Source organism: Neopsephotus bourkii, unplaced genomic scaffold (genome assembly GCF_033783945.1).
Source record: "Neopsephotus bourkii isolate Nb327-2 ecotype Australia unplaced genomic scaffold, CSIRO-AGI_Nbou_v1 NB_739, whole genome shotgun sequence".
Classification (NCBI taxonomy): Eukaryota; Metazoa; Chordata; class Aves; order Psittaciformes; family Psittacidae; genus Neopsephotus; species Neopsephotus bourkii.
In genome coordinates, this window is record NW_026901237.1 from 1,573,220 (window position 1) to 1,598,396 (window position 25,177).

Here is a 25,177-nt window from a genome sequence, read left to right on the forward strand (position 1 = left end):
TCCATCTTTTAAAGCATTTGTTTATTCATTAGGGTAGTATCTATTATCAGACACCACATTTCCTTCTACATTAAGTGCTCACTTTTAAGGAAGTTGGCGTTTTGCAGATCTGGGAGGTAATTGTGATTTCCCACCGATCTCAGCCTCTGCACAGCAGCACTAGCTCTTTTCCCTTCCATTTCCTTCCAGCTCACAGGCTACAGGGATTGAAGTCACCTCTCTTCTTAGGGATGAAGCTCAAATAAAAGCGAAGGACTTCAAGGACAAAAGTCACCACAACCACCCAGACCAGTTCCTGCTAGCCAGAGCCTTCCCCAGAGCATCTGTGCAGGCTGGGCTTGAATCAGGGTAGCCAAATTGTACAGAAGGCACAACCCCATCCTCTGCTTCTGAGAAATCACAGTGTAAACTCCTCCTCCCAGCCTGAGCTCTGCAAGGCAGCCTTTCCTCCTGAAGGCTCAGCACAACTCATTAATATTAGAACCCTGCTGGTGTTCTTAAGCGCTGAGATAGTTACTGACAGAGGCCAGTGCACCAGGCTGATCTCATGGCAACTCCACTGCTGATGACACCTGGCATTGCAAAGGAGCAATGGGGTTTTGAACAGGGTCAGGTGGTAAGTGTAGTAAGGATGGTAGCTTCCCGTTTCAAGACAATAGGTGAGGATTAAGTCTACTGCCTGCGAAGGCATTTGGACACCTACAGCATTTGTTTTGTCTAGCATTTTTGGATACCGAGACTTTGCTGCAGGTTTAGGAAGGATCTCAGGTGGGATCTACATCGAGATTAGTCCTTCATCCAGCCTTGCTAGAATATGTTAACACCTTGCAGTCTTTAGACATACAATGCCTTTGAGAGATAGAGGTGAAGGGTAAGCTGCAAAGGTCTTGAACGCAGTTGATGGTGTAGAAGAGGACCAGGAACTAGACAAAAACTCCAGCCATCTCCAAACAACAGAACGGTCCAGACAAAACTCTGCTTTAGCTGTAACAAATGGGCCAGGATGAGAGCTGCATTGGCTGGACTGTTTCCAGGTCCCAGAGGAGCATGTTCTGGGGTTCCTTTTTTCATTTATTATTACTCAGTCAAAGACTGACAAAGTTACAGTGTTCGTACAACCCTCCAGCACCTGACAGTAATCAGGAGATTTATTACTTCACTAGTTAATTCTGCCCCTCTTGGGAACCTTGTTCTGTCCTGTGCATGGTAAGAGCTGTAAAAATCAGAGAGACTAAAAGCAGTCTAACCACAGCAATTAGCATTACTCATTTTGTTTCAGCTAGCTAAATCAGTATACAAACAGATACACTGCCAAGAACCAGGCTTACCATTCAAGGGGCAGCTGGGCAAAGAGGGAGATACTGGAGTAGCAGGGGCTGGACTCCCCTCTTCAAACATGGGAACAGACTGCTCCTCCTCTGCCCCACCAAAAGACAGACCTGTGCAGGGACAGTGATGGAAATCCATCCTCTTCACAACAAGGGTAGATTTAAAGTGATCAGGTTAAACTGAATTAACCTCTGTGTGGACACGGTCACTCCAGATTCAAGTAGCCATTGCTCAGTTTAATGTAAGCCACTTCAATCTGACCTAATTTGCTACCTGAGCATATAAGCCAAACCAAATAAAGGTTAATGACTGCAAACAAGTGCCTCCCCAGAGGAGAGTGATCCACTCAGAGCTTACCTATCAAGTCAACAACAGCCATCAAGATTAACAGCAGCTCACTGGCAGACATCATCTCTCATCCCTCTGCCTAGAGCTCCAGCTTGGAAGAGCTATGGTATCAGAAAAGCCCACTGGGTCCTGAGTGTGAGCACACTACTAAGAACTGGGGTGGCCCTTATTTAAGACAGCAACAAAGATCACAAGTCAGGTCAGCAAGAGCACTTACCTCCACTGCACACCTTAATTCCAGGAGCTCTTACCCAAGCTGAGACGTTTAAGCATGCCAAGAGATGGGAATGGAACAGGACAGAGATGTTGTTTGTGCAGCCACTTCCCACACACACTGGTGTGGTAGACAGCCACACAGAGCAGCTCCCTCCAACTACCAGGATATGGCAAAACTATCTTCAGCTGAAGACACTGGAGTTCAAGACTTGTCGTGAAGAGGCAGGTAATACTGCAGTGGTAGTAACCACCTTACAACACGCAGCCTCCTTCATTGAGGAAGGCTGGAAGAGACAGGCTCCTTCAATCCTTGTACAGATGTGATAGTACAACTGCAAACAACTCAGGTAGGGTGTGGGTGATGGTAATCAGCAGCAAAGCACAGGGCCACCCATCAGCAGAATGAAATTCATGAACTAAATTCAAAAATAACCACTCCAAACAGAGACTAGAGACAAGGCAGAGATACCTTCTAATACCTCTGTTCCAAACACTACAGATGCTGGGCACAAAGGGAATGGATGGCAAAAGGGGCCAGATTCATCACTCTGGCTCTCTCCACAGGGCACCTCCTGCTGCTGCTGCTGGAAACAGTGACCTGGGTTAGATGAACCCCTGGTCTGGCTCAGCAAAACATTTCTGTCCCAAACGGTCCAGCTTGCTCCTCCCCACACCGTTCCCTCTCGAAGCCCTCTGGCCCCAGGCAGTGCAGCCCCACTGCTGTGGCAGGCAGGCGTCTCTCACCCACCTCTCCAGAAGAGGATGGAGAATGGCACTTAGCCCATGGCAGCTGCTCTTTCAGTGTTCTCTGAGCTCATCCAAGTCAAAGGTTTATTTCACACACTCCCTGTGCAATCCCCATCTCCCTATGCCCTGTTCCTTCCCCCACCGTTTGTCATTTCCAGTGACATGCCCCCAGTGGTGACTGAGAGCTGGTGGCTCTCTCTTTTGGTCAGTGAGGGTTGAGGTGACTGATCCTGCCAGGTGGTGCATTTCTGTGACTGAGCCCTGAATCCCAATGAGCTTCCACCATACTGCAAGGGTTCAGTAATGTTTTCCCAGTGTCAATCAGATGTACATAGATTATCCTCCCAGCCAGAAGCACATGAGCCACCTCCCTTCCCCATTCATGAAGCCCCAGCATCTGCTGATGAGAAAACACAGAATAAGGAGCACGCTTAGGTGTTGTGTGGTGCTACACCAGCTTCCCTCACTGCATGCTAAGGTTGGAGGCACATTCCCAAGTGTAGGCACTTCTCCAGGAGCTCCAGGGTATGGCCGGATCCCATCACAAAGCTCATAGAATCTTAGAACAGTAAGAGATGGAAGGGACCTTAAAGTTCACGCAGTTCCAATCCCCTGGCGGGGGGGGACACATCTCAATAGACCAGGCTAGTCCAAAAGCCTTGTCCAGCCTGGCCTTGAACACTGCCAGGGATGAGGCCTCCACAGCTTCTCTCATCTAATCCCAAAGGCCATTTAATGCCCTTAGTTGTCTGGTATACCAAACTAGTTTGTTTAGCCTACAGCTACCAGCAAGAGCTGCTGCTGACATGTTGTGTGAAGACCACTCAGAGTTGCTAAGGAATTTATTTCCCTGTGAATTCAGCATCCTCTATCAGCTAAGACCTGCTGCGACTCCTTGACCTAACACATAGCCAGCCAGCTATCCCAGGCCAAGGACAGACTAACCTCTCTCCTCTTAAATAAATCTTTTTTTTTTCTGTTCACTAGTGCCAATAATTGCAGTAAGGGCTGCAATTTTGAGACTTAAAGGTTAGGATACGTTGGCTGATGAATTTGAGCTCAACACAAATTAGGTAGCAGTATCAGGAATTCCTACTTTGCCTGCAAGGTCTGTTCTCTGCTAGCATCACTGAACAGCCTGGATACATTCCCCACCAAACGGCACAAACTGGAATGCTTCCTAATTAACTGCACAGGAGAAGATAAAAATTCCCTGCTTTCCCCAGCCCTGCAAAAGTCAGCAATGCAAAGAAGCCACCACACGAGCCTGACACTGGGGCAGGGCAGACAGAGCAGCCATGGTGAAACACGTACTCACCAGCACAGCAATTTCAGCTTAATCATTTAGGGCGGGTTAGGTGGCTATTTTCATAAGGTGGAGCATGCCCACAGGTCCAAATTGTGGAGCCTGGAAACTGGAAGCATCACAGCTTGAAGCACAGGGATGCGCTCTGCAGAACTCTAATTGCACACTGCTAGGTGGCAGACAGGACTGTCAAACAGCTGGCAGAGCCAACTTTGTCACCTCCATGCCTGCTGTTACCTGACCCAGGCGCTTCAACCACAGCATCTCTCTCCAGATCCATTAATTCCTGCCAAACACAGTAACTCTGAAGAATGGCAGAGAGGAAACCATGCAGCTTGCTAATGCTCATCACATACCGCAGTCCAAAGCCTGCACTGACATCTCCACTGGCCCCATGCCTAATTCTCAGCTGACAGATTCAGAGACGATCATAGTTTTGAAAGGATTTGCTACAGCCAGTGACCTTTCACTCAGGATCACAAAGGCCACAGCTAAAGGAGACACCAGGCTCCCCGTGGCAGTCATTTTTCCAGCTCCTTGCTGAAGCTGTTTCATCACTGCTGCACTGGTTGCAGGAGTCATTGCCTGGTTCAGCTCCCAGCTTTCCTTCCTGTTGTCCAAATGTGGCACGCCCTCTATGATGGGGAAATCAAGGTGCCACAGAAGCAATGAATTATTGCTCACAAAAAGTGAATTGAGCCCCGAAGTTCTGGGGTGCAGTGACCTCTGTGAGTATCTTCACACATGCTTCCTTTGAGGATTTGGTGTCTAAGCACTGAGGCTGCACAGTAAACCAGACATTAATGCAGAACAGAACAGAGTATTCCTTAGCAAGAATATAAAGCAGAACAAACACTACCTTGTCATGTCTTCAGTTCCTTTCCCACACTTGCCCTTTATTTGTTTAATTTCTTTTACAAAAGACTTCCTATGCCTAACTCCCAGCTTTCCACCCTGACTTTGCAAAACACGAGAACACCATAGTAGCCTCCTCGCCCTTTGCAGGAAAATAAAGATCCTGGAAAGCCAAGTCTCCAGCAGATTTTCCAGTCAACCTTCCCTCATGCTGCTTCCAGAGGGTCCAGGCAGACACAGTCACTTGGGAAATCTACCCTTTAATGTCAGTCATCTGCACCCAGGGAATCACACCAAGGTTCAGAGAGCCCCAGCAGTCAGCAAACCCCATACTTTGACCCTTAGCAGGAGGCAAGTAGGTCTTTTTGGCGTCACTGTTCCACTTGCTTTCAACATGCAGTCAGAGGAGCAGAGCCAAGAGCAAGTGGGATTGCAGAGCCATGTGGTGGGGTTTTGCACTGCATCCTAGCAGAAAGAGTAAGTGCACATCTGCCATGCCTTACATTGCTTATAAAACAGTCTGAAGGCCAGTCAAGAGCAGTTGCTATAGAATATTGTTCTCCTTTCAGAAAAACATTTTCAAGGTCTTCCCCTTGCATCCACACAGCACAGAATTATCTCCCAGAAGTTGCTGGTTGATGTTCACACACACTGAAGTGAACCATAGCAGAGAGCTACCACCACACACTGGCACAAAGCAGAGAACTCACATTAACAAGGGTAGGTCAATCAGTTAGAAACATAGAATGGCTAGAGCTGGAAGGGACCTTGAAACTCATCCAGTTCCAACCCCCTGCCACAGGCAGGGACACCTTCCACCAGACCAGGTTGCTCCAAGCCCTGTCCAACCTGGCCTTGGGCACTGCCAGGGATGGGGCAGCCACAGCTTCTCTGGGCACCCTGTGTCAGCGCCTCAGCACCCTCACAGGGAGGTCATAAGACATAAGGTCTCCTCAGAGCCTTCTCTTCTCAAGGCTGAACCAGCCCAGCTCTCTCAGCCTGTCTCCAGGGCAGAGCTGCTCCATCTCTGTGGCCTCCTCTGGACTCGCTCCAGCAGCTCCACATCCCCCTTGTGTTGGGGGCAGAAGCACTTCTTTTTTCCAGTGTGTGTAAAGAGGTTGCTTACTATGTGCAGCCCCAAGCCTTCATTTTATTGAGTTTCTCTTATCCGTGTTTCACAATCAAACACATGTCAGAGAGTGCAGATTTTTGAAGTGGTTTTAATTTTCAGTGGGCAAGAAATAAGGTACTGTTTGCACTGGACAGGTTGTGAAAGGTAGAGTATCTCTCATCCATGTGAGAAGGCACCAGGGAGCGGCTACTTAAAGAGCAAGTGAACACAGGAGGACTTCCAGCTGCAAGGCAGACTCTGGGACAACAGCATAGGCAAGATATTACACCAAGAGGAACACAGAGACACAAATGCACTTGTGTCTGTTTTCTAACTACAGCAAAGGGTAGAAAGCACTCTCATGAATTTCAATGGTAGAGGAGCTTGCATGCCAACGCAACAGCTGGTTCTGACCTATTGACATTCCTGCAGGCCCGCGATTCATACACAGGGGCTGTCACTTTAAATTTGAGTTGCCTGGTTTTTCCATCACAAGAGCCTGGTATTTTCTGCTTGCGAAGAATAAATATTTACAAACCTAACTCTCGCCAACAAAAGCATTCTGTTCCAGAATTTTCTGGGGTTTTGTTCTGTTTTCAGACAGCTTTAGAAATAGTTGCCCAACACTTTCACTTCTGTTATTAAAACAAGCAGCACAGTGAAAGATACATGAACAAGGGGACAGACCTCAGAAGCTCACTGTTAACGTTCAAGGTTTTTCAGTGACACATTGAAGAACGCCTGAGAGCATTTGCAAGAAATGCAAATGATAATAGCACAGCAACTCCAGACAAGGACAGTTCATCAGCCTGTAGAAAATACGTTTTCTTGGTAAACTAATGGGGGTTCAACAATTTCACACAAGCAAACACGAGGCTGCAAACAGATTGAAAGGAAAGATTCAAGACAAATACACACTCAGTGTGTCAGCCCATCTCTTCCAGCCAGAGGAGCTGACTCCATGCTACTCAAACATCTAGAGAGCTCCAAACAAAAACCGAGCCCAGGAAAGAAGCAACCAGCTCACCATTTAACAAGCATTTGTCATCCCTGAGTACCTGACAACTCATATGCATGCAAACATCATCTCCAAGTGCAATGCACTTCACTGAGATGTAGAGGGGAGCTTAGCAAGCCACTTTCGGGGCAGCGAGCAAAGGTCAAGGTAGACATCTGACTACACACAAGCATCACTCTGAGGCTTCAGCATCAGGCTGAGGCTAACCACACTTTCTCTGCCTGGTGAAGTACAAAGGGAGTTGTATTTCACATTGCTTCCTGGTGCTGGCAAGAACATTGTGTCCAGTTTTTGTATTCACACTTCCAAAAAAGTGTCAGAAACAAGGAGTTCAGACAACAGCTACAATAATAATTTAGAGTGAGAACCTTAAGGAGTTCAGTCGATTTAGTTCCCTAAGAAGAATGCTAAAAAGCAACTTGACTCTGGTCCTTGCGTTCCTACATAAAACGGTTTCTGATGTTAGTAGCTCTTTAATCTTGCTAACAGCAATCCAACAGTCAGACTGGAGCTTGAAACGTCCAAAAAACAGAACTTAGGTGAAAATTGTTGCCATATGGGTCTTTAAGATTTGGATGTCTTTCCAGAAGAGATGTTCCCATTTGATTACAAATGGTTGTTCACACAACAAAAATTCAGGGGTCTCATTCTCCTGCCAGAGTTATGCTGAAGCCAAAGCACCTATCTCTGATTTCAACAAAGCAGCATCCCTCACCCATCCCAGCTCCAGAGGTGATGGTGGGCATCACTTCAGACCCTACACAGGTTATACAAAGCTGGGTGAGAAAGCCACCCAGACCACACAGCTGCAGCAGTGTCTGCTTTCTGGATGTTTATCATGGAAACACAAATGGGCAAGCAAGGACACGGCCATGGCTGAGCTGCTGTGGGACAGAAATGGGAAATCCAAAAGGGGAGAACTCCAGCATGTTTGCATTACAGTCACTGCCAGAATGGGAAACCTGGCAACTCCTGTAGACAGAGAGATGGAGAGACCAGGCTGGGAGCAATGAGATAAATACTAGAGATAGATGATGCATTGCATACCCCGCACACAATATATAGCTGCTTGACTCTATTAGGTAGATGGATGGCAAGGAATTTAAGGAAAGAAATAGATTTTTTTACTAAGCTAATTAGCTAAAAAGGCTTGTCTGGAAACACGGGCCCCATTGTGTCTGAAGTCTGCTGACACACTGCTCACAGCAACATTTTTCTTCCCTGTTATTACTCTGCCTCCCAGAGCATCCTTCACAGGCACATAGAGGGGGATGGTGATCCCTGCAGGAAACCACCCAAGCAGCCCAATAAGATGCTTAAGTGACACAGTATATACACATGTGTATACACATGTACCAGTGCACACACATGCATGTATATGCACACATGCACATATATATGCAAACATACATTACTTATAAACACATTATATACATGTATGCACAAAGAAAAATTTAAAATCATGGAAGAGCACAGTTTGCTGCTTCACATTAGCCTGCCCCTTAACTTAAAAGTAAACCAGGGGATACTTGATGAAACAGAAGGGCTGTAGATTAGAGGGAAATAAAAGTAAAATACTATCTGACCCAGCACAGTCACCTCTGGAATCTACTACCCCAGGAAGTCATGGAGACGCACACCAGTGGAACAGACATTTTAAAGGACTGGATAATTTTATGAGCATTAATAACATTTGCAGCTATGCAAGCTAATAAAATGTTACAGGGGTAATCAAACTTCATGCTCCAATGTGTAAGCTGATCACCTGTGAGCACTGGGAAGGAATTTCCTCTCTGGTGCTGTTGCACTGAGAAAGTAGCCAATTGCACCACAGGGGCACTTCGTTAAAAATTAAATATATACGTATTAAAAAAATCCAGTGTCACTGCTGCTCTGTGATTTGGTTTCCTCCCTCTGCAGTAAATGGCACCCATCAGAGAGGCTAATTTCACAACACCAGTGAAAATTTTGCTGTCAACTTCCTAAGGATTGCTGGTGCAGTTTTGGAACAATATATCTGCCACAATCTGAAAATAGCATCACTTCGCTCTTACAGGGTTGTTCCGATATGCTGGCAGAATTCTTACACCAAGCTTAACCTGTTGCTCCAGGACCACAGATACCACATGTTCTCTTTACTGCTCCCATATTGCATGAGTTATGGTGGCTAACAAAGCGCGGGCTCTTCCATTAAGATTGCTCTGAGCCCCGTCACAGCAGAGCTCCAGGTATTATCAGGCAGCATTTAAGCCATCTCTACTGATTCAGAACTACCCAATATGTTATTTGTAACATCTGAGAAGCAACCTTGGTATTTCTAGTGTTTGCTAGCCTCAGAAGTTAATGACCTCGTAATTAATGAGCTGACAGAAAATGTTGCAATCTGCTGCCATAGGCTTTGCAAGAAAAATGACAGACTTTGCTCCTGTGCCTACCCTTCTGTTCGGGGGAATCCAGATACAGTTCAACTGGCTGAGGGGAAAGCTGGAGGGAGGATGGGATGTAGCAGAAATGTCAAAGTAATCCTTCCACTTAGATATAACCAGCACAGAGATTTACAGGCAGAAGTCCAAAAAGCTGAAGAGGACTAACGTGTGCTGTCAGGCAATTGGTGTGAAAACACAAAAGACATGGTGATGCTAGAAATCAAGCAAGAGACCTGTTCCAGGAGCCTTCCTTGTCCAAAACAAAAAGAGCTGGAATATGCTGACAAAACATCTGCTCCAGGTTCTCTACCAGCTTACCATGCTTAGTCCACAGCAGGGTCTCGTGCGCTCTCCTGTGGAGTACAGTAAATGGGAATGCAGGATTAGAATACCCTTTATGTCCAAGAGCAAGGGGTCTAAAGTTGCCTCATCCTTTGTTGGAAAGGGCAAGACACAGTTCCCTGCGACAGGAGGAAAGGCCATCTTGTTAGAATTAAGAGGTACACCACTTATAACCTTGGGTCTTCTTTTATCCACAAATTCCTCATTTGAGCAGAATGTTCAAGTAAGTACCATGAAGATCCACCAATCAACCTGACTGTGCATGAGCCTTGGCCCTTACTTCCTTTCCTTTCTATTTGTCCTTGCAGAACATCAGTTCAATATTCCTTTGGGAGAGAGGAGGCAAAGGATGCAAGGATTACATGCGTCAGTCACCCTTTCATCCCTTAATAACCATTCTGACCCTGACAGTCACCTTCAGGCCACAAACCCCATATTTTTTCTGTATACACAGCATATGAAAACTACACTCACTGCCCTCCAAAGACCCTTCCAAATTATGCTCCCTCCTCAGCAGCAGCAGTTGGCCCAGAATACAATATGCACTGAGAAAGCTGTAACTTCCCCCATCAGGACAGGAAAGCACTTTAAATCACAATTAGAAGAGCACTGTCATCAGTGACTGGAGCTGACAGCACGTGTGATATCACACACATGAACCCCAGCATGGTGGCAACAGCCATGGGCTGAGATAGATTTTGAAATTATCGGCAATAAAGCATGACATCATGATGACATCATAGAAGGATAAATTTTATTCCCAGCTCAGATGCTATCAGTTACTGTTTTATTCTCAAACCTGTCATTATCTATGTGAGCAATGACTAGAATCAATCACTTCCAGGGGTCTTTATGTCCACCATAAATTCTGAACACTTATGTCTCAGCCCACTTCCCGTATATATGCAAGCCCATCTGCTGGCTCCCGCAATGCTCCCTCAACATCCCAGTGCAACAAAACCCAAAACCCACAAGCACGTTTCAGGTGGAATCACAACAAATAAAAGAAATTCATGGCTGGCATAAGATCACACACGTTTGGCTTCAGGTACATCTGAAACTGTAGCTCTGAAGACAGCTCTGCACATGGTTTTCTTCACTGCCATGCTGACACACAGAGGTACACCACAGGCTAACACACTGCCACTCACACAACCTTTAAAAATAGTTTTAAAACCTGTTTTGACAAGCACTTTAAGACAGCTGCTTCAAGATCCCCCATTACAGGCTGCCTATCTCACCTCCCCCTCTACCAAGGCACATAATATATGTTAATAAAGTATTATTTTCACATATATATAAAGCACACAGAACAGCAGGTTACATCAGAGGCAGAAGTGATTGTGTTCTGCAAAGTGAAGTTGAAGCAGGTGAAATACTTTGGGTTGTTCTTATGAGTAGTTGATAGTAATCTGGCTACTCTCACAAATAAGGTCTGTCTCATGCTGTCTTATATTTAACTCTAGTCTTCATAAGACCTCCAGCAATGATAAAGAACAGACTTTTCATAAGATACTCGATACAGAAGAGGTGCCCCTTGTCTCTGCCTCGCTTTTTTTTACGCATTCCTCTGAAAAACAAAGCAATGACACAACCTGATAGATAACTCCTATAGTATCAAAGTATATCAGAGACCTTTGACTATGTTATTTCCAGTCATAAGCTAGGAAACTTCTCAATTGAAGTGAACTGCCATTTCCAATTTCCTGACCTCCATAGTGCGAGATCCAAACAGTTTGATCTTTACCAGATATCTTGGAAATACAGAAATATCCTTCTGTTTTCCCCCACTAAGATGCAAGATACAATTTCCCATGTGTATTTAAAAAAGTGGGACTGACTAATTTTCATCAATTGCAACTGCACTTCTCCTGCTAACTGCTTATACACCCCATGCAGAAAACTCATCAAGTACAACAGTGATCCCCCTATGTTATCAGTGTGATGGGGGAAGGACTGACAGAGGGGTTGGAACTAGATGATCTTAACGTCCTTTCCAACCCTAACTATCCTATGATTCTTTGATTGCCAGCCCCTTGAGACCTTCATTGCCTAATTCTCAAAACCCTAGACCAGGATGTTTCATGGTGGTGCCTTTAAAGGAGGCCAGTTGAAAGACACCAAACATTGCATCAAGTTTTAACACACTTTGAACTGTTTCTTAACGTGCAGAATAATGTTGCCGATCCCTGGGGAAAAGTCAAAAATCACAGTGATAGTTGGACAGAAAATACTCAGCTTTTGTTAAGGGAAACCTCAGTAGCAGTTATCAGCTGGATTACAACTCAGTGCAGAGTTCACTTCATTTTCAAGATAGTCTATACACAGTCTTATCAAATATCTCAATTTATTACTTCTGCAGAAAGATCAAGGATAACGCTGGGGTTAGGAGATGAAAAAACTTTGCAAGTCACCTTCTCTTTTCTCACTAGTAATGAATAACCCAAAGAACAAAGATTCATTTAAGAAGGGCTGTTGGACAAGTCACTTATGAGGGAACCTGAAGGAGGCTGTTGGTATTCAGGAAGGGCAAAGAGCTGCTAAAATTCCTCACATAACAGCCCACTTCAATTCTCAGGTCTCGCAGTCACAAAAATCACTGTATCATTTCAGATCTGCACCTCTGATTACTTGTAGGCTTCCTAGAAGTGTGACTTCGCACTAATATCCAGCACTGAGAATGATTTTAAAAAGCCAGTGTGTTTTTCCTAACCCAAGTTCCACGGTCCTCATCAGCAACACATGATTAACAGATAACTTGAGACAACTTCTGAGACAGCAGCCTCCGTGCAACACTCACCATGCTCAGCATGGCTGACACTGTGCAGCTGCATCTCTGCCAACCAGAAGACACAAAGACAGGCAAAGAATTGACTATATTTCCTAAAAGTTGCTGTATAAATGTAGCTCAGAGTTAAACATCCAGAGCTTATGCAACCAAAGGACCGGCAATTACTGATTTTTTTTACTGCTTCAACTATCATGACAGGCATTGAAATAAATCTCATTTATATGACATATAGTCATCTAAAAATGCCTTTTTATTTTTTTTATATGTTCTTCTAGAATGTCAATGTGCTACACATGGCTCCGTTTTGAGACCTCTCCAGACTGGAGATCAGGCAAGATATACAAGCCTTTCAGTCTGCCAAGTTTCATATTTGTTAAGATTAAGCCTGAATTCTGAACATTTTCTATATGGTACTTCCATGAATGAGATGAAAGAAGGCCTCTTGCCATTAAACGTTGGCTGAGTGCATGCAACACATGCTTGATTGCTGCTACGACCTTTGGGAGCAGGGTGAGCAGCTCCCTGCCTGCTGCAGTCACCAAGCCAGCAGAATGCAGTCAGGGAGTAGACAAGACAAATTACATTTCTGTCCCCGGCTAGAGGCTTTCAAAACCACCTCCCATCATCCCGCAGTGTTCCCTCAAGGCTGGGTTTGTCACTCCTGTGCTCCACGCACCAATTTTGTATTTGCCTCTGTAGCTTAGGTTCAGGATCTTTCTTTGAAGCCTGAATAAGAGCACAGACATTTCTCTTTGGCTTTCAGGCATCCCCCCTGGTACCATGCATCCCCATCCTCCTAGCACACTGACACAGTCATACCAAGCTGGAAGACAGGGTGGGCTGAGGAGTCTCTTAGTTGTTCTATTCCAGGATGCCAGCCCTCCCCTGTGCAAGGTCTGAGCAGTAGGTTACTGATGGCAAAACCCACCAGCATCTCCCTCAAGAGGTCCTGCCTCCAAGTTCAGAGTGGTTGCATTCCTGAAAGACAAGGTCCTAATGCTATAGCTTCACCACATCACTCGTTCCTAAATACTTAGGAAGGGGACATGGCAGGTGTTGCAACTAGGATTGATCACATCTACCCACTGAGCAGAGAAGAAAACCACCTGTTATATTCCTCCATTTAAATATCATACTACCAAAAATTACAACTCAATTAGTCTCTCCTGGAATCCATCACACATCTCCACAAGAACATGTTCCCAGCTACTGCGCTACCGAGGCAAGTTGAGGCAGTAAATAGAAAAGTCTAATTGGGGAAGGGGGGAGATGCCATTTCCTGATGTTAAAAATATCTGACACTTCCAGGAAATAATGGTATAAATAGAAAAAGAAAACATTACTCTTCCAAAAATATTTCATAATTACATGTCATAAAAATAATTAGGTTATGGTGAATTAGTACAAATGTTTACAACAAAATTGCCATGCAAAACATTATGGGTAATAACATGCTAATTGCTGTAGAAGCAAAAGCTGATTATGTTTCAGCAATATTAAAAGTTGCCAACTCGGCGCTTCTATCCAAGCTTCAATCTCTCTCAGCGGTATCTAGGGACACAAGGAAAACTGGTGTTGAGCAAAGGAGATGGCAGGCCCACACCCTGCTCTGCCAAGCACTTCACTTGTTGAGTGGCAACTCTTAGAAAGCTCAGGTTGGATAATACGCAGTTATGAACACAGCACAATGGAAACACCCGGCGTAGGTTGCTGCATGGTCACCTTTCCATCTGCTGAGAGGAGATTACCCAGGCTGGGAGCTGCCCAAGCAGATCAGAATTAGCTGAGTTACCTCCTGCAGAGCCAGCTCCAATCCAGAGCAGTGCGGTCTTCCTGCAATTGTTATCTTTGAGCTGGTTCCATGCAGACACTATCTGAGCATCTGCTCCATGGAGACAGATCTGCCCAAAGGCAGGCAGACAGCCTGTGGACAGCAGAGCAGCACAAGCTGCTAAGACCTCATAAAACTGGGCAACACCATGCCACCGGATGGTGCTGAAGTAGAGCTGATATGGCATGTTCAGAGTGTCCTGCCGGGTGGATTACTCAGTCTCTCTACATTGCCTTCTCCAGCACATTGCCCTCCACAGAATACCTGCTTGACTGCCTGGAACATCCCAGCTCTTCCCACTGTTTCAGGTGTACAGCACATTCCTCCTGCTCCAGCCGAGAGCTGCTATACCACCTGCCCAGGAAGGTCCAGATCCCTGCCACAGGATGCACCAAAAGACAGTCTTAGTGCATGGCTGATCCCAGGGCAATGCACCCTCTTCTCTGTCCACTCCTGTTTCTGCTGCCTGGCACTATGTGACCTCGGAGGGTGCAATGTTCCTACTTTAAGGCAATCCTATAGCTGAGTAAGAGCAGAAGAATGGGAACACAACTGTATTAGCAGCACCAGTATGCACAGAAGTGCCCTCTGTTTGCTCAGGTGCATATCTGGAGCCTCTGGACATGACAACAGACCCACAGCACCCTTCCTACATCTTGATGTATTCTCCCTCCTACTTTTGGTAAGGGCAGGGGTTGCCATGGCCTTACTTCCAACAGCCACCACATGCAAAGGCTGAGAGGTTGACCGCTCCTTCATGCTCTTGTGCTGGCCACATCAGAGCAACCCCCTTGATCATCAATCAGCAGCCAGAGAGTGGCCTCTGCCCATCAAGGGATCAGGAACTGCTTTTTCAGACCACTATGTATTGCCTCCAAATTCGCATTCCAAAAACCTAGGCTCCTGCCCTACAGACCACAGGTCTCCAAAGGGATGAGCTCCAAGTGCTAGCAGGCTGTGATGTGGTTTGCAGTAGCTGCTGCCTGAAGATGTGTTTCTGCATTGCTTAGATGCCCTTCTGGGAGCTGACTTGTCTGGAGCCCACATCTCCAAACTGCTGCTCAGCTAACCCATTGCCTGATGCTTTTTGGTATGGATTCCTTTGATCCAAAATGTCTCAGAAGAATTGGGGTCTTAAGTATTTCTAGAGCATGGGTAAGGGTCTTTGATACACCCAAATAAACCATTTGGGTTCCTTTTGTCACCAGATGTGGCTAACCATTATCTCAAAAGAAGCATTAGGTAAAGTCTGGACATACTGGTTGAAGGTGTGGATTTAAAGTGTATTACTTCCAAATTAGCAGATCCCTACAGGGTGCTCTCATTCAGGACTGAAGTCACATTAATTGGGTTTACCAGACTCATTTCCAAAGCAAATTATGATAAACCAGATTACATTTGAATAGGGCATATTCACATAGAAATTTAAAACAGTTTAACTAATCCTCTTTGAGAGCAAATCTGGCTTAAACCCTCTAAGTGCCCCATAATCCAGTTTCTCCTGCAGGAGAGATGCAGAGTTTTACCTTTAAAAACTTCACTTTTGTCCCACCATTTTTAGGTTGGAAAGAAGGGGTTTTCCAAAAGGCAGGAATTCTTCATCAGCCTCTAACCCAGTGCCCAGAGCTGGGCAATTCTTAGACCATTACAGAAGGGAGATGACCTGAGTAAATGGTCCCAAGAGCAGGCAAAGCCCATCTCTTTCAAGGGACCAGCCACCTGCCCATGTCTAAACTTCAGCGATGCCCCTTGCATTGACGCTGTTGAAGCGCTTCCTTGTCCCAGCCTCCCAAGTTTACAAATACTAAATGAAAGCAGCCCTGGAAATATTTTTCATTTTCCTTTAAACAAAGAGTGGTTTCAGATGTTAATTCTGACACTGGCTAATGAGGGGCTTTTGCTGTGAATAGACTCAGCGAGCGGCTCAAAGCCCAGCCTCTCCCTCCCACTCAGCTTCGCGATGTTAAAAGCGGTGTTTCGTGGCGCTGGAGCACTACCATCTGCTGTGTCCCGTTCATTATGCACCAAGTCACACTGGGCAGCTCCCGGCAGAAAGTAAAGACAGAGGTAAACTAGTATTTGAAAACAAAGGAGGGCTCTCTCCATCCTAATTAGCGGCAGGTTGCAGAGTGCAGCGGCGGAAGGCGAAGGTCACTTCCCACAAGGCTCTGCTCAGGATGCCAAAACACCCACTTAATTCAAGCAGCTCAGCGGGCAGAGTCAGACCAGAGCAATTATGCTCCCTGGATTTCCCCAAGGAAGGTTTTAACAATGCAACTCTCAGAAAAAAGATGACTGCAGGAGCTCTTTATTCTGCCACCTTGGAGCAGGAGGAAGCGCAGTCTACCCTGCTACTGACTCCAGGAATGGCTGCCTCTTTGTGCTTCTGCACTGGGAGGCAAGCTTGGAGGGTTTTGTTGGGCTTTTCCCCCTTAAGAAATGAATAAGGGCAAATCTTAACATTTGAAAAACAAAGACAAAAAAACCCACAAACATAAAGATTTTTTGTAGTGTGTCAAATTCCCCTGAGCACTCCAGGTTTCCTTCCAGATGCCTGCCAGTGAGAATTAACCTTTAAAGGAACCATCTAAGCTTGATGCTCTGGGAGCCTTCTTGGAAGAAGCAGTTCCTCTGCTTGGATACTCTTTGCCTGGCTCAGCCCAAGAATTCAGCTGTTCTGTTAAATGATTCCCTGCACCCGGGCCACCTCACACAGCTCTTCCAAAAGGTCAAAGCATCATTTATAACATCAGCTGAAATTTCCCTCTTTCACACGCCCTGGGAGATGTTCATCTACATCTGCCCTACTGCTTGCATCTCTCACAGTTCCATGATGCAGCACCTCTTCCTTCAAAAGCATCTGCACAGCCATCGATATCGTCTGCCAGTGCCAGGTGCAGGAGTGCTGCCTAGGAACCCAACTTCCTTCATCCCTTCCAAAGGCTCCGGAAAGCAGAATTCCATTGGGAAAGGAAGATGGAAGTTTTTCAAAATTTCAAGTTTTTATGTTTACCCCAATAAAAAAAAGATGCAGGCACCATCTGGATCCTTCCCCAAAAGCTTCAGCTACAAAATGTTGTCCAAACCCCTCTCCACTGGTCCAGCAAACAGCAAGTGATCACCATCACATACTATACATGATCCACCCCAATCTGCTCTTGGATGGGAAAGTACTTCAGGCAGCAGCTTTGCAGGAGAGAGTAGCCATAGGTTTATTGCAGTCTTCTTTAAATCATTTGCAAAACACTTCTCAGAAGACAACCTGCAGCTCTGTCCCTCTGACACTACATGCTGTTCAGCAATCATCTCCCAGCACCAAGGAGTTTAACAAGACCTATTGCTTTCCAAGCCCGAGTCACAGTTGACTTGTGCTACACAGTCATCCTCTGCGTTGTACCAACAACCCAGGCAAAATCCTTTAGAGATGCAGTTCCCCTTTATTTTCTCTCCCAGCTACAGCAGCAGTAACTAACACTCAGCACTGGCATTACAGAGGTTTCCAACTGTTTATAAGCAGCCCATAAAATAGCCAGCAGTGTTTGATCAGGCTCTAGTGTTTGCGTGTCATAGCTGTGCCGGCTGTTTCCAGCAAACAGAACTGGTTTTTTACATGTTTGCCTTGGCACACAGCTAGGGACACCAGACTGATGGGCGCATCACGTGGGTCTCAACTGTGTGCCACTCCTGTTTGGTCACAGCCTGTAAAACCTCTGTCTATCCTGGCACATCTCTTGGCATCAGACTGACTTTGCAGATCAGTGTGGCTGAAGCTGAAAAGTGGTTTTCTTCTTGCTCAGATGTTTGCCATGTCCCTTTCTGAAATGACCAAGAGACAGTTTTAAGTGCAGGCCTGCCAAAAACAGTGATGCCCAGGGAAGGGGTTTGCCACCGGGGATGTATGGCTCTCCATCAAGCTGGTAACCCCATCATGCCTCCATCATTCATGCTAAAGTGCTGATGTGTCCCATTTGTACTCTGGCTGCACTCCCCACTATCCCCAGCCACAGTTCTGCTGATGGATCCCATCAAGGTGACAGCTGCTGCCTCCCTGTTGCTCAGATTTGCTCTGCAAGCACTTACTAAGCGATAAAACCTACAGTCACATGAAAGCAGTGCCAGGCATGCCACCATCACATCACCCCAGCACACAGGGTGAACATGCCTTCGTTTCCCAGGTCTCTACCAGTCCACAGGACAGTTAGCTATGGTCAAGCAATCAGCACTCATCACAACCAAAACCGCAATAAGGGCACCCACATGCTCACCCACTTGCCTCTTCTCTGTGTTAAATACAAACTTACAAAAGCAGGCAGAACCAGACTGAAGAGCTGTTTACCTCTTCTCTGCTATTCCTCTACGTCTCCAGAACCTCTGTTATGAAGAAGTTTCAGCTGCTCCCTCTTTCTGCACAGGGTGGTTCTTGACCTGCTCTTTCTTCTGGTCATATGCATTACTGGGAGATCACTCAAGAGATGAGAAGCTGCTCAGCTCATCAAACATCCTTTAAGCATTTGGCAGGGCATTTGCTGAGCATGACATCCAGTCCCAACAGAACTCATCCTGTTGCTTTTAAGAACTACACCTCTCACACCTACTGGGCTTAAGGAAAGGGTGAAAATGGAGCAGTGCAGCTCAGCTCCCTCCCTTCACACACTACAAGAGCCATGAAAAGTCCACAGTGAACCTCTTTCAAGGAAAGAGATGAGTACCAGCAAGGAGAAATGAGTGTTAGAGCATCCCTGTAGGGCAAGGCTCTGGCACTAAGCCAGTGCCACCGCTTCCAGGGTTGCCTCCTACAATCCTGCTCCACAGGCACTGAAAACACCCTGTGACTAAAACCTGTTCTCCCTATGGAGAACGCTTTGCCAGCAATCTCCCAACCCACAAATGGAAGGACATCCCTGCCTTCAGTGCTCTGCTGACCGGTGGACCCTCAGAAACACCTCCTTCACCAGCTCCACCCCCAGCAGCAATTAAACCTTCACTGCCTCAGCTGGGCAAGATAAATGGTGTTTATTGGGATCACTTTCCTGCATGCCAACATAAAACAAAATGCCAATCAATAATCCCAGCCGCCTCACCTGGCTGTTTTATTTCCCTTATTTATCCCACCCTCACTTTTAATTTTGCTGCAAACCAGAGCTCTCTGTGGGTCTTGCACAATGGTTATAAACCAACATATCCTCATTAAGCCGTGGCCTGTGGGCAAGTGCAAGCATTCACCTTTTCTCTCTCTTTTTCCCTTTTTATTTATTTTTTAAAAAATAAAAAACTCCAACCTCTCCCTCTATCAATATTTGATGAGGGTAATTTCAAAGACTTGTTTAGTATGATCTCCACAGAAGGAGTCCTTAGGAGTGTTTATCACGTTCGAGGTATAATTACATTCAAATCCTGAGACACAGTTGCCAGGGTTACAGCTGCTGGTCGTTCCTACAGCTTTTGTGTGTCTGGGGTTTCTCACCACCCCCCCGTGTGCACACACACACACACACACATACCGCATTCTCTCCTCCTTTTGCTGTTGGGATAGGAGAGGATAACGATGGGCAGGTTATGCACCAGGTCACAACAGGCATCTCCCAGCCTAAAGGGGAAGTCAGCATCACCAGGTGGGACAGGATAGAGGGTTGAATATTGCTGACAGAAGTATTATAGTAAGAACCTCAGTGGCTGTAGAAGCTCCTTGGAATCAGAGACAGCAACATCTTCCCTTCATCCCTTAAATCTCAAGTCAAAATGAGATCTAAAGAGTTAAGACATGAATTGACAGGGATATACAGTTGCATAATCCTAAGGGAGAGGTCCAAGAAAGGCCAGCGCTGCTGCCGTGCCAGCCTGGGCTCTCCTTGCACTCCTAGCCTTCTCTAGGAGGGACAGGATGACCATGCAGTCCTGCCACAAGTTCTTCTGCTCTAGCTGAGCCAGGAGAAGCCCCCTGAAAGGTGCTAGATGCTCGAGGACGCTAGCTCAGGAAGGACCAACAGAACATAAACTGGGTCTAGGGCATTCTTGCAAACATACCTAGCATTAGGCTGGTTTAAACCATGTGTATGCAGATCACAGGCTACTTGCTGGAGACCTGGGTTCATGTTACTGAACCATGCAGAAAGGGGAAGGGGATAACACCTCTAGCTCCCTGCCTCAATCAAATGTGATTATCCCAGCTATGCACAACAAGGTCATGCGCATGAAGCTAACTGTGACCACCAAAGCTGTGAGTATCCTAGCACCAGTGTTAGCTGGTAGTGTGGATCTACTGAATGCCCCCAAGCCCTACTAAATTGGAAGATTTTAGCAAACTAGAAAGAAATTAAAACCTTAGTGTTTCTGCTGCAAGACCACATCCCCTTCGTGCTGCACCAGCTACCTGGTTATCTGCAGGACAAAGGCAATACTTAACAAGGTGCTAATAGCAACCCTCATGGCCGGGGCAACCCAAGTCATTCTCCCCTCCTGCCCATGCTCTGTCTGTCTATCCAGCCACATTCAACTCCTTTCCCTGGCCTCAAGACAGGCAGAAACTCAGCTCATACCTTGCATTTCCTGGACAGTGCCAGTAAATGCTGTTTTACCATACAGCAAGGAACTGAAATTGAATTGCCTTTGTTCTAGTTCCAATTTTAAATAATATGAACCTTCATACAATAGGCAGTGTTATCACTAATCCCCACAGTTGAGCCTGAAATAAGCTTACAAACCATGCAGCAGTCACTGTGGGAAGAACAATTATTCTAACAAAGGATGGAGGGGGGCAGGGAACAACCACGAGCTCTTTGGGTTATATGGAGGGTGAACACAATTGTTGTCAGACCACAGTAAATACATAATAATAATAAAAAAAAAAATCATAAAAAAGCACACAAACAACTGCAGTGTGAAGGCCTGGTAAAAATATTTACAAATATTTCAAGAATAGGAAAAACTACCTCCTACAGTCAATAGGTTGTAAAACAAATTCAGATAGAACCTATTGTTTACCCCTAAATCAGCTCTAATGCACTAGCAACTGCGATTATCAGCATTCTGTGGGGAAAGGCAGCATCAGCATTCATTACAGGTGTGCTCAGTAAAGACTCCTTTGGCCACAGGTTCATTTGCAATTATTAAAATGCATCTAGCTAGCCCGCACAGAGCATGCAGCAAGTTCCAAATTCCTGGGCACCAGCATGCAGTATTTGCTTTAATTTATTATGTGTGCTTTATGTATTATTTTACTGTGTCAATGCCACAGTGCAAATGAGAAACCCCGTCTCAAAGACGCCAAATGGAATAGAGCTTAGCATTTTATGTCACCTATGCACTCGGAGTTGGCACATTCTTTGTTCCTAGGGGAAAGCTTTTACATCAAGGACAAGCAACCAGAGAGCTGGCAGCCGTGGCAGCTATTCTGACTGCCAGGGGTGGGGAAGGTACTAGCACAGTACGCTAAGGGGAAAGCAATAATATAGGATCAGGGAAGCCTTGTTATCTTCCTAAGGACACAAACCAGATCACTGCTGGGCCACCCTCAGCACTGTTGTTATCCTACAAATACATAGAACTGACAGAAAACCAGGAAAGGAAAGAAGCCACAAGATAGTTTGCAGTATGAGTTGAGAGAAATAGATGAAGCACGCCTCATCTTACTTACCCAAGAGAAGAGGAAGGACAAAGCCACATGAGGAGTCATGGAGCAACTATGCCTAGGCTGAAGCTCTTGAGGAGAGTAGCTCTCAGTTGGACACAGCTGAGAGGGAAGGCTTGGATCTGATTATTAAAGGGACCAGCACAGGGAGGTACCAGAGTCACTGGGGTCTGAACACCTCACCCCAAGTATATGTTACTACTGCTAAAGCAGAGGGCCAGGTGGAGTTCTGATCCTAAGTATTTTCAAACATCAGGAGGGAGGATGAGGACATTGTGATGAAGGTCCAGAGCAGCATAAAGAGCACTGCTTTGTGGTCCCACCTCAAAATGCAGTGCTACAAGGGACACCATTTATCAGAGGAAGAAAATGGAAATAAGATGACCATGGAGCTTTTTTGAACATTTAAATTACAAGCAGGGGTTGTAAGGCACAGGATCTGACATTTAATGCCTCTGTTTGTAAAATGCTTGACATTCATGATAACAGAAGTGACACAGATAGGCAGCAAGGCCTTCTGTCCTTCTGGGAAAGCATGTGCACTGCTGAAACCAGCCTGGCTTTCTCTGTTTGCTAGCTGGGTCCCTGGGAGATGTGAATGCAGGGTGGTGTGTGTCTTACATGAACACTTGCAGCACCCCTGGGACAGACTGCCTCCAGGCTCCTGGAAAAGTTACCTTATCCACTTGTTCCTTAGCTTTCATCCCCAGAAGATGGATCATCTATTCTGGCTGCAGGCTCTGCAGGACACGTACCACATAGCCCTAAAGAGCCAGGTTTTTATCTTACCTGGGGCTCCGAGGAGCCATTGTAAGAAAAATAAAGTTCAACACTCATTCCTCTATTGGAAAGCTATGGATTACAGCAGACTGGATGGAAATAACTTATTTTAAAAGGTGTCTCACCTGACAGCAGTTCAGAAATTGAAGTGGCAGAGGAGGAAGGAAACAATTATTAGTTAGGGTCTCAGGTAAGCCAATGCTCTGCAGCAACTACAGCCCTGGAACTATATTTAATGCAAGATTCAGCTTGGAATAACACAGCTGCCACCACTGGTGTGGGTACCTTGGTAACCAGCAAGGAGTCCCAAGTCCTGGGAGGTGACCAGCCTGGTCCCCAAGGGAATATGGTTTGGAAAACAGGATGAAACTAGTGAGCAAAATAAACACATAATGGAAAGATAAAAGATAGCGTAAAAAATACTACCAGGTAGGCTTAGCATCACTAGAGCTAACTTTTCCCAGCCCATCTGATCCCAAGTGTTCCTATGGGATTTCCACCCCTAGCACACAGTCATGAGAGCTGGCTTGTCCTTCCCATCCCCAATCCCCAGTAAAATTCTCAATCATGCATTGGCCTCCAGAGGTTCTGCTGATGTGTGGCTGGAGAGTGGTCCACAAGAGCAGACAAGCCTCAGGGGTGGTTTCCAATGGTCCCAGTGTTTACAGGGCAGGACCTGGCAAAGCTGGACTGGGGAAGGCTGATGACGAGACTAGTTAGTATTGGCACATAATAGTATTGGCACCACATGTTACCATACTGCCCAGCAAGGAGAAAGGACACTGGTGGTGACTGGGAAGGGAGCAGAGCCCAAGGTCTTTGGAGCACAACACAGATCCCTACTCTCTAGCTCATCCATCCACCTGTATCTTCTGTTAATTACCTTAAAATAACACTCTCCCGCCTCATTTTTTAGTATTAGTAAAGAACAGATTTAAAGATTTCCCCCTTAAATTATGGTTCACCTGAGTAGATAATTAAAAGACTCTAAAGGAGATACATTTTTATGTGTAATTACGCCCACTTCTGCTGCTGTATCAGGGCTTTAAAAATATTTGCAAAACAACTCAAAACTTTTATTTTGTCAGTGCAATAATTGCTGCTTGTCATGGCTATCCATGCGGGTGTCTCTGCTCTAATGAGAGCAGCTTTGCTGAGGGAGGAGGGCAGAGCTGGAGATACAGAGCATCAGCACAGCTGAGCACAGCATGACACCGAGACAGCACAGGGCTGGCACCGAGCTCAACAAGAATCCAGGATCCAGCAGATACAGCTTCAGGAAAAAGGATGCTATGAGGGCTGGAGCAGCTGTGCTCGGGAGACAGGCTGAGAAAGCTGGGATGGTTCAGCCTGGAGAAGACTCCTTAAGGGGAGACCTTAGAGCAGCTTCCAGTGCATAAAGGGGCTACAGGAAACCTGGAGAGGGGCTTTAGACAAGGGCCTGTAGTGACAAGACAAGGGGGAACGGCTTTAACCTGACAGAGGGGAGATTGAGATTAGAGGTGAGGAAGAAGTTCTTCCCTGTAAGGGTGCTGAGGCACTGGCACAGGGTGCCCAGAGAAGCTGTGGCTGCTCCATCCCTGGCAGTGCTCAAGGCCAGGCTGAACGGGGCTGGAACCTGGTCTAGTGGAAGGTGTCCCTGCCCATGGCAGGGGGTTGGAACTGGATGAGCTTTAAGGTCCCTTCCACCTTAAACCAGTCTGGGATTTTATAATGCCTGTTTGTATTTTATGGGGAGATGGGATGATGGAGGGAAAGATCAGAATCTTTCCCTGAACAGTACAAGGTTTGTTCTCCATCCATCATGTTAGTGGGCACACACACTGCTGGACCTCCTCCATGCACTGCTGGATGCATCTGGTTTTGTTTGGCACACTAAAAGCTCAATGTAGAACCATAGAATGGTCTGGGTTGGAAGGGAGCCTTAAAGATTAAGTAGTGCACCCCCACCCTGCAATAAGCAAAGACTTCTTTATCTACACCAGGTTGCTCAGAACTCTATGCAACCTGGCTTTGAACACTGCCAGAGATAGAGAACCTACAACCTCTTTGGGCAACCTGTTTCAGTGTATCATCACCCTCATAGTGAAAAATTCCTTCCCTATATCTAGTCTGAATCTACCTTCTTATAGTTTAAAACCATTACCCCTTGTATTATCCTCATAGACCTTACTAAGATGCTCAGTAATACCAGTGTGGGACCCAGTTGCCACCCCCCTGAGCTGGTCTGTACCCCAGACACATGGGGAAGAAGGATAAGTTACCCACCATGAGCAGAAGGCTCCTGCAGAGGAGTTGAATCCATCTCCATGCATGGTGGTAACACCCCCATGGATGTAGCAGTGGAGGTGCATTCATGCTCCTGATGAGAACAGGCTGGAAATGGGTGTTTGCTGTTGCTCAGGAGGCTTCCTCTGGTTCAGGGGGTGCAGGAGTGACCACCTCTTCCA

The 25,177-nt window shown here is 46.1% G+C and overlaps 1 long non-coding RNA gene across 2 annotated transcripts; it reads right to left on the bottom strand.

The window, feature by feature from the left end:
• Window positions 1-25,177, bottom strand: LOC133212704 (uncharacterized). 2 transcript variants are annotated; one of them, XR_009725581.1, is made up of 4 exons: window positions 24,996-25,177; window positions 9,675-9,817; window positions 1,329-1,439; window positions 1-197 (listed from the first exon to the last, which is right to left on the bottom strand). It is a non-coding gene; the product is annotated as an uncharacterized LOC133212704 (long non-coding RNA). The 2 variants fall into 2 exon arrangements; XR_009725582.1 differs by lacking the exon at window positions 24,996-25,177 and adding an exon at window positions 10,173-10,373.